The sequence below is a fragment of the Cupressus sempervirens genome, chromosome 2 (assembly GCF_028749045.1).
Source record: "Cupressus sempervirens isolate cs-2001-9-10 chromosome 2, ASM2874904v1, whole genome shotgun sequence".
NCBI classification, from domain to species: Eukaryota; Viridiplantae; Streptophyta; class Pinopsida; order Cupressales; family Cupressaceae; genus Cupressus; species Cupressus sempervirens.
In genome coordinates this window covers 181,371,800-181,382,095 of record NC_143119.1, presented here as the reverse complement: position 1 = coordinate 181,382,095, position 10,296 = coordinate 181,371,800, and positions in this window count along the sequence as shown.

Here is a 10,296-nt window from a genome sequence, read left to right as displayed (position 1 = left end):
TGGCCCACCAGGCATGCCCCTTTTCATTAATAACTTTATTTATCCTTGTGCAGAAAAGGTCATCCAATTCTTTACTCCACTCTTCCATATTTTTCAATTTCTTCTTTCTATCCAAGGCATAAGGAAATAGATCAAATTTTTTATTCTTGTACTTATTCAAATAAGAAACAATTTTCAGTTGCAGAGCAACTCTCCTGTTATCAAAATCTGACAGGTCATTAGCAATATCATACAATTTTTCAACATGGTCATTGGAAGACTTTATAACTAAATAACATAGAAGGGCCATATATCTATTACTTTTACCAACTGATCAAAGAATAAGGGCCACTCAATTTTGTCCACTAAATACATTAGAGTCTTTCTAAGCTTATCCTCATACTGCTTATTTAACTCTACATGTAAGGCCCATAGTTTTTTCTTCTCTTCTTCAAATTCCTTAGCTGTATAATATTTAGGCCTTTGAGGTGTGTCTAGTATCTCTACAAGGGGGGGTGGATTTTAAAGGTTCCACTAGAGGACAGGGGTATGTTTTTCTTGGCCTTTTGGATTTCCCCATTGCCTTGTTTTCAAGTTCAATTCTCTTTTTTTACCTCCCTATTATAGGCCTCAAGAAGTGTTTCAAATTTATTCTGAAACTCAGACATAACCTGTTCCTCCTTCTGAGCAATGGCCAACACAAACTTAGAAGAATCCACATTCCAATATGTTGCCTGTGCATGTGAAGTGTCAGCAACCCTTCTTACAAGTATATTTCCCATCAACCTAGACTAATCTGATTGTGATGGCGTTGCTCTAGATCCCTTTCTCAATGACCAACTGACCAATGTAGCTTGATCTTCAATGAATGAAGTGCCTTGGAAGTCTCTTCTATTTGGGTCTTGCAACTCCAATCTACTTGAAATAGAATTGAAAATTAATGCATTTGCAATATCCCAATTGGGCAATAATAAAATGTTAGATGCCTTTATCATTTTCCTCCCCTCCTCAAGGCTTATATTCTACAATTCCTTCATCATTTCTTCTTTAATTTGGTTTTGCATGGAAGTTTCATCCATTTCTAGATGCTCTGTTTTCATCTTTTTACATTTCTCCTTGAAAACGTTCATGGTTATCCTCCATGCAAACTACTGAAAAGCCCTTGATTTCACAAAACTGTCATCAGTCAAAAATTGATGACTTGCCTGCTCTAATACAGGGTCCAACTCCCTACCTCTATAATCAGCTACTGTTAGATCCAAACTTGGGAGAGGAAGTTCTGAAGGGTTACCTTCATCTAATTCTGCTTGAGTAATAAAAATATCTCCCTGTGATCCCATTTGTTCAACCTATTCACCAGTGAGCTGCTCTTTTCCAATCCTCAAAGGGGATTGGGTGGGTGAATATTCCTCATCTTGAGGCCTTTCTTTTGTCATTACCTTTTGCCTCTTAGGACTAGGCTCTTTAGATCTCTCCTTTTGGGCTATACTAGTAGATCCTATTATTTGTTTGCCCTTGTCTATAGGAACCCTTTTATTCTAAATTATAGTATATCTGGGTCTCTTTTGTACAATTATTTTATCAATTCTCACATTTGGAGTGAAAGCCAACCTCCTCATGACCTCTCTGGCCTTATCATGATATGAATCAATAAAAAATTGTTTCTTTTCATTCATGACATCCATTATTTCAGGGAAGGTATTCATGAGCTTACTTATTTTGTCAGCCTCTATAATAGCATTATCCAAAGGATCATATTTATTATCAAAACAATGAATGAATTCTAAGACCCGAGAATAAACTCTCTATTTTTCCTTTTTAGTTTCCTGCTCCTGCAATGAGAATTCATTCCTTATAATATCCTCTAGATAATAAGAATCGTGCTTGACTGGTTCCAACTTGATTCTATGCCTCAACATCTGATTGAAAAATCCCTCAGAAAAGTGCTTTTGTAAATTTTTCACTTTGGTTTTAAGGCCAACCCATATATAGATTGGTTTGCAGGCAAAAAATCTAGTTGGTTAAAAGATTCAATCATATCTTTTAAACCACTTAGAGTTTGGTTCTGAAATGTTTTTTGTAGGTTGGTTATGTGCCCAAAATGTCCCAGCTCGATTTTTACATCATTTTGAAATTATTTGCACGAGTTATGAATTTCTTTTTATTTTTCATAAAAAGCCATTTCTGATCGCAAATCAGCATATTTTTTGGAAAAATTTACATTTTTAGAAATCCTTTTGAATTCTAAGGGGGGTTCTTTCTTTGTGTTTTGAATTTTGAGGCTGTATTAAAGATCAAAAACTCGATTTGATGAATCTGGCCTATTTTGAATAATTGGGTCCCTAGGGCACAAATGAAGAATTTTTTTTGAATTTCTTACATTTTTGGAAAGCTCTTTAGTTTTCAGTAGGGGTCTCTTCTTTTCATTTCTATTTTTGGATTCAAAATCATAGCAAAAAAAAGGTCTAATCATGTTGACTAGGTTATTCGTATTTTTTTTGGCAGGGATTTTCGTGTTTTTCTGGTTTTTTCTGCTAACTGCTCACTGTTTTGGGTTTTTCTGTGTTTTCTGATTTTTTTGGAACAGCATAGCAGCAATTTGTGATTTCATTGGAAAAATGTGCTAAAGTTGTTAAAAATAGGTAAGATCTACTAAGCGCGTTGCGAGGACTTCAGGTATTCTTCTTTGGCTGATAACACTTTGATTTGGAACCTTAAAATGAACCTCTCATGTGTCCAGCTTGTGTGTTTTTCTTATGCTTTTATTTTTCAAACACATGCATAATTGATACTAGGTTGTAATCTTCATTGATTTTTATTTAGCAAGCTTTATTATTAGTGATAGATTGAGATAGCTATATTGGGTTATTGGACTCGCTGAATCCGCCGGCCCCTCATTCCACCCCGTGGTTGCAAGATTAGTGCCACATTAAAGGGGAGGGGTCTACAGGATAGAAGCATTAAGTGCTCCACTTGGCAACCCTCTTGTGCTTTCTAGAACTCACTAATCTTTGAGTTGTGGACTCGTTTTGGCTTGTGTGAGGGGTTAAGTGTTCCACATCTTTGGACTCACCTTGCATTAGTTAAAGCGTTAAGTGTACCACCTTGTGCTTTTTGATTATTTTTGAATAGATTTGCTTTTGGAGAATTAACATCTATACACGCATAGTAATTAGGGCCCATGAATACTATTCGTGGATCTTGAGGGAGTGAGTTCCTAGTGAAACTCCTCTCAAAGACGGATTCCTTGAAGGTGGGGAGGATGCTTTGAGAATCTCTTAGATAGATGGATCTTCAACTTGGTGATTGAGGCATCCTTTCTCTGGAGAGGTTGATAGATCACTAGGGGTTGATATCATAGATCTTGAGATAATCTTAGTTGGCATGTCGGATTAATCTGCTTGCTTTGATTGGGCTAAAAGTGAAAAGGTGTCAAAACCTTGGATCTGAAAGCTAAGTTCCCTTGTGGTCCACTATTGTGAGTCGGTCACCTTTAGAGAGGGTTAACCATAGCAGACAATCCCTATACAGGGAAAACTGCAGACGGAACCTCAAGCGGTAATAGCCACTTCTGTCGTGGTTGTAACAATCGCTATATAAATGTCCTCGTGGAAGAAATCTCCATGGGGTATGGTTCATTGTGGGTTGTCAGATCTCCCTAGCAGCTCTTGAAGATTAAGTTCTCAGACTGTGTCAAAACCTCGGTGCGTCGGGATTGGAGGTCACCCTTGTGAATCATAAAAGTTGCAGAGTCAAACCATTACTAAAAACCTTAGAGATGCCAACTTTTATTTTTTAGGGGTGTATGCAATGATTGTGAAACTCTTTGAGAACATACATGATTAGCTCTCCTAGGGATTAGCGTAAACTAAGTCACTTGATTGCTCATGCGCAAGGTTGCTTTAGCCCTTGCTCATTGTTTGAAGACTGCTTGCTTGAACTCTTTGATTGCTATCTTATGTGCCTATTCAATGATGAAAACCTATTGATGTGCTTACTTGATATTTTAAAACAAATATGGGTTCCTGAGTTGAGACTTCACGATCAAATAACTTTGTTGTCTCATTATTTCGAGTCTCCCTAGGTTGATCCTATTTGGATTAGGCTACTTAACCCATTGTTAGAAGCTTTTTTTTGCACCTTAGGTTATTGTGCTTTGACCTCTTGAATTAGTAGCCATTGATTTCACAAGAGACCTTGTTTGGAGTTGGTAAGATAGAAATTGTCCTTATTGAGAAAGATATACACTTGGATCCTTTGATATTACACTTGGAGAGTTTTAGTAATTTCTTGTCCACACTTTCAAAAAAAATAAAAATAAAAAAAAATCAATTTTAATTATTTATAATTTGGGTAAATCATCCTCCTGGTCCATATGTGCTAGGGTATTCACCCAAAGTTGTGAGCACCTCTGTGGCAGTGTTGATTTATGCCTATTGCAAAATTCTATCTTATCACATTTATTTTGGACAAGTGAGTGCTTTTACTATCCTTGTTTGGTACCAAAATTTCTTAGGGTTATCCTATCAATTAGTATTGTTTCTTTCATGCCAGTTACAACAAGATATCAAGTAGATCAAGGACAGCAACCTCAAGTTGTCTTTAAACAATTACCTTTAGTTCAAACTCGTAGAAGACGTAAGGGAAAGGAACCTGTGTCTATTCAATCACCTGAGAGTATTCCCAAAGTTTTGTGTGACCTTAGTGGTGATCTTATTGAGTTGAGTACACCCTTAGCATCACCTCATTCAGCTATGGATATGATTTTTACAAGAGCGCCATACAAGAAGAATCAAAGTAGTGAGTATAATGTTGACCTTTTGAGTGGTGATCCCACTCGTGGAAGTAGACCAACTTTACCTCTTATTGAGGATAGGTATTTGGATGCACATCAAAGGGATGAGAAAGGAAGACATTATGCCTATCAAGAAGAGGAAGCCCAACATGATGATCAAATTGGTGAGACTTCTACTGCTCATGTGAATGCAACATTTACTGGTAATTGGTTTAGACAATCAAGACCATGTACACCGCTCATGACACCTCTAGGTTATGCAAGTGGAAGACTCAAAGAAATTGATCGTGAAAGAAAAGATCTTCTAGAAGAACAAGCTAAGAAGGAAGAACAATTTCAATGCCTAGAGGAAGAAAGGCAAGTTATTATTGAGATGGAAAAGAAATCCCGTCAAGAGGAACAAGATTTTTTTAAGACTTCACAACTTGACAATCAATTCAACAATGTGCACATTGGTGGTAGAAACAACTCTCCCCCATCTACCCCTCCTAAGACTCCACAAAGTGGGAGAACATCTTCACAATCTCCTACTCCTAGAGGAAGGAAAACTTCAAGACATTATTATTATAGGAGACCAACACCTCCTAGAGTTTCAATAAAACCTTCACAACAAGCTCATCATGGTTCACAATATGGAGGTGTTAGCTCCAACTTTGAATATAATTCTTATGATTTCATGGCTATACCACAAGATCCACATTTTCAACAACGTATGGAAGCTTATATGGACCAAAATAGAGATGCATGCTTTCAACATTTAATCAATAAAGGTGCTAAGGTTCCTTACAAATTTGATATGGATAAGAAGATTCAAAAGCATGATCCTTTCATAAAAGAAGAAATTTATGAATTGAAGAAACAAATGAAGCAAATATCAGCACCCAAGAGTTCTTTTTCACTAGATTCAATTTTCCCTAATCCTTTTGATAAGAGAGTTGACATGAAAGATTTTCCTAGAAAAGTTGAGATTCCCCAATATGACAAATATGATGGAAATTGGGATCCAAATGATCATGTGCGTTAGTTCTATACTATGAGTTTTGAGTTTCATCATGAAGACTCATATCTTATGAGATTATTTCCAAGGAGTCTTAAAGCTCAAGCCATGGAATGGTTTACCAATATAACTCCTCCTGTTAAGACATTCCCTGAGTTAATTCAAAGATTTGTTCAACACTTTTCATACAATCTTTCACGATCTGTCTCACTATTGGACTTATGTCACACAAAGCAAAATCAAGGAGAACCCTTTGTTAATTTCTTGCAAAGATGGAGACGACAGTGCTCTCATTCTTCTAGGACTATTCCTGAGAAAGAAAAGATTGAAATCCTCATTATTAATAAGGTTCCTGAGATGAAGTATGAAGTTAAGAAGATGGTTTTTGAGTCCTTTGATACCATGATTGAAGCTACATTTAGAATTGAGGATGTTTTGAGAGAGCAAGGTATTTTGACCAAAAATGGAAACAACAACAATAATGGTCATAATAACAACAACAACAAAGATAAAGGAAAGAACATCAATTGGAATAAGAACAAACAAGTGGTCACTGATGGAGTTGTGGATTCCTCAAATTCTAAAGACCAAGCTGTTCTCCATTTGGCTAGTGCTAATCAACATAGTAACAAGCCAAGATATCAAGAAAGGCCTAAAGGAGAGAAACGTAACTTCACCCAATTGGGTGAGACATATGAAGAGATATTTACAAAGCTCCTTGCACGTGATCTTGTGCACCCTTATGATGCTGCAAAGTTCTATATACCTGAAGTTAAGCCATGGTGGTGGGATGAGAAGGATTATTGCAAGCTTCAAAATGGCATTGGACACAATATTGAAAAATGTGGGAGATTCAAGCATATTGTTCAAGATCTTATTGAGAATGGAAAACTTAAAATAGATGGACTAAATACCAATGCTGATCACATAGCATTCAAAGAGCCTTTTCCCAAGTATGAGAAAGGGGAAGCTTCCCAACCTAAGAATGGCAGGGCTGCAATCAATTACACTTATTCAAATGCAGAAAATGTTATCAATATGCTTGAGGTTGTAGAAGAAAGTGTCAACATGATGGAAGATAAAGATCCCAATGGTTATAATTTAAATTTGAATTCTCCTACCTTTGGTGAAAAACCTATGTTGGTGTTAAGGGGTACTCACTCTAGAGAGTCATCTCAAGGTCCCCTTGTCATTAGAGGGCCCAATTCAAACTAGTCAAGTAAACCTAAGCAAGTGTCTTCTCAAAGTCTCAATGCTGTTACACGAAGTCAAGGTCCCCTTGTTATCAAAGGACCTAGTTCAAACCAACCAAGTAAACCAAAACAAGTGCAATCCAAGAACGTTCCTTCAAAACCAATGGTTAATCTCGAGTCAAATTATAATCTTGTTGATCAATTGCAAAGAACCCCTGCTCAGATTTCAATTTTTGAGCTTTTAGAGTTGTCTCCAAGACATAAACAGGTTCTTGAGGATGCTTTGCACATGGCGAATGTCCCCAATAATTTAGATGTTGATCAATTCCAAAACATGGTTAATCATATTGCAAGCCCTCATCATCTTTCCTTTTCAGAGGAAGATGATAAATCTTTGAGTCATCCGCACAATCTTGCCCTTCATATTGAGGTTATGATACATCAGACCCGTGTTAGGCGTGTGTTGATAGATGGGGGTGCTAGGCTTAATATTTGTTCTTTGAGTCTTTTAAAGACATTGGGTTATTCTGAACATGTTATTGATAGCAAAAGAAGGATTACTATCAAAGCTTATGATGAGGCAGAGAGAAGTTCAAAGGGGTTGGCTGTCCTTCCTGTTAGGATTGGCCCCGTGGAAAAAGATGTTTTGTTCCAAATAGTTGATGCTGGACCCCTTGCATACAACATTTTTCTTGGGAGACCATGGATTCATGATATGCAAGCAGTACCATCTACTTATCATCAGTGTGTCAAGTTTCCTTACAATGGAATAGAGATATGCATTCCTGGGGATAATACTTTGTCTATCAACTCGATTTCAAAAAGTACTCATGTTCCCCTTAATAGACAAGCAAATGATTTTAATGCAGTTTTAACTGATTGCAAGAACAAGTTTAAGTCCATAGACTTTGGCATGGGGGGATATCAACTCAACTCCCTCGCTGCATTACCAATTTCACCTAGGTCTTATGGTAAACCTTCATAAGAGATGAAACCTTCTTCTTCAGCTATGACATTGTTTGGCACATTTGTATAGTCGTCAGTGCCTATTCAAGATGAGAAGGAAGATGTGGCTATTAGAGATTGGATTTATAGAGAAGAGAAGTATTTGCACAATGAAGATTTCACTCCTTCACCTAATGCTTATGGAAGAGGGTATTCTTTTGTCAAGAAAATGGGTTATCCTGGACATGGTCCTCTTAGTAATAGATTGGATGCTAGGGCTGAACCTCTTGATCATCAACTTTTTGGATGCAAGTCTAAGAAGTCAGTTGGCCTAGGTTATGTGGATCAAAGTAAGAATGTTGCTTCTATCCTTGATAAGTCAGATAGTGAAGAAGAACAAGAATACCTACCTAATTCAGCAAACCAACAAGATATGTGTGAAGATTGGGTCCCTTCTACTAATCTCCTTTGGGGAGATTCAAATAATCTAGTATCTCATGAGATAGTTGCCAATTTAGAACAAGAAAGCGTGACTCTTGATGATATTGAAGCTTCCACATCTAGAAATCCCAAGCATTCATGGTGTAAGCATCCTAGTCGAGACTTTGAAACAGATTCTAATGAGTATGAATGGGATTCTTTCTCAGAATCTTCCACAGTTGATATGGATGTTGATGTTGTTCATACATATAGTTCTCAAACTAAGTTAGTCAATGAATCATATGTAGGATTAGAGGATTTGAACTCACATGTTGCCTTAGTGGATGATTCTTCGCTTGTGAGGACGAATCTTGATTTGGGTAGTTTAGGAAGTTACTTGACAGATCTTGAATCTTCAAACACTAGAGATATCATCCATATTCACAATCTTGAACCTGTCATTGATTTATCCCTTGTTCATCCTGATCTAATTGATTGGTCCCAATGCAAACAAGAACCTGAGATCTTAACATTTCAAAATGACTATGAAATAGCCTGTTATTTGAATGCCATTGAACCTGTAGTCTCTTCCACCAGTAAAGCAGCTGCTAGTATGACAGAGCCAGATATCAAGTACCTTAGTTGCAAAATAAAGATAAAAGAAAAGAAAAAGAAAAAGAGTTCTGATGGTGAAAACCACTATGTGGCAGTGTCAGAACCAAAAAAAGTAAAAAGAAAGACGTATCCAAGGGTGAAAACCTCTCTGAGGCACCTAAAGATGAGGTACTTGATTCTCTTCCTAGTTATTTTCAAGATAGATCTTCAATACTTATTGAACCAACACAAGCAGTCAATTTGGGTACGGATGAAGCTCCGCAAATGGTACATTTGGCACAGTCTTTGTCATCACAAGAACAAGAAGCTTATACTAAATTCTTACAAGAAAAGAAGATTAATTTTGCATGGACTTATTCAGATATGCCAGGGTTGGACACTAATCTTATTATGCATCACTTATCCATAGCTCTAGGTGTTAAACCAGTTAAGCAAAAATTGAGAAAAATGCATCCTCACATAGCTCTCTTAGTTAAGGTAGAATTAAAGAAACTTCTTGCTGCAAAATTCATAAGAGCTATTGCCTATGCTGAATGGATATCAAACATTGTACTAGTTTCAAAACATGACAAAACCATTCAAGTTTGCATAGATTTTAGAGATGTTAATAAAGCATTCCCAAAGGATGATTTTCCACTTCCTAATATAGACATGATAGTGGATATGACTGTGGGTTATGAGATTTATTCCTTAATGGATGGTTTTTCTGGATATAATCAGATTAAGATAGCTCCTAAAGACCAAGAAAAGATTGCATTTACATGTGCATGGGGTACCTATTGTTGGAATGTTATGCCTTTTGGATTAAAAAATGCAAGAGCTACCTATCAACGAGCTATGACAACTATTTTTCATGATATGATGCATAAAAATATGGAAGATTATGTGGATGACACCTTGGTCAAGTCTAAGAAAAGAGACACACACTTAGATGATTTAGAAGTCATTCTAGATCGTATGGAACAATTTCAACTAAGGTTAAATCCTAAAAAGTGTGCATTTGGAGTTACCTCTGGCAAATTACTAGGATTCATTATTTCAGCAAAAGGGATAGAGGTGGATCCAGAAAAGGTTCAAGCAATTGTGGATATGCCACCTCCTAAAAACATTAGTCAAATGAGGAGTCTTCAAGGACATCTTCAATCTATACAGAGGTTTATTTCACAATTGGTAGACAGAGCTCAACCTTTCAACAAGAACTTACATAAAGGAGTCAAATGTGTATGGAATGATGAATGTCAACAGAGCATGGACCAGATCAAGAAATACTTGGCAAATCCTCCTATTTTAATGCCTCCTATCCTACGAAAACCACTTATCCTATATGTTTCAGCAACAGAATTTGCCTTGGG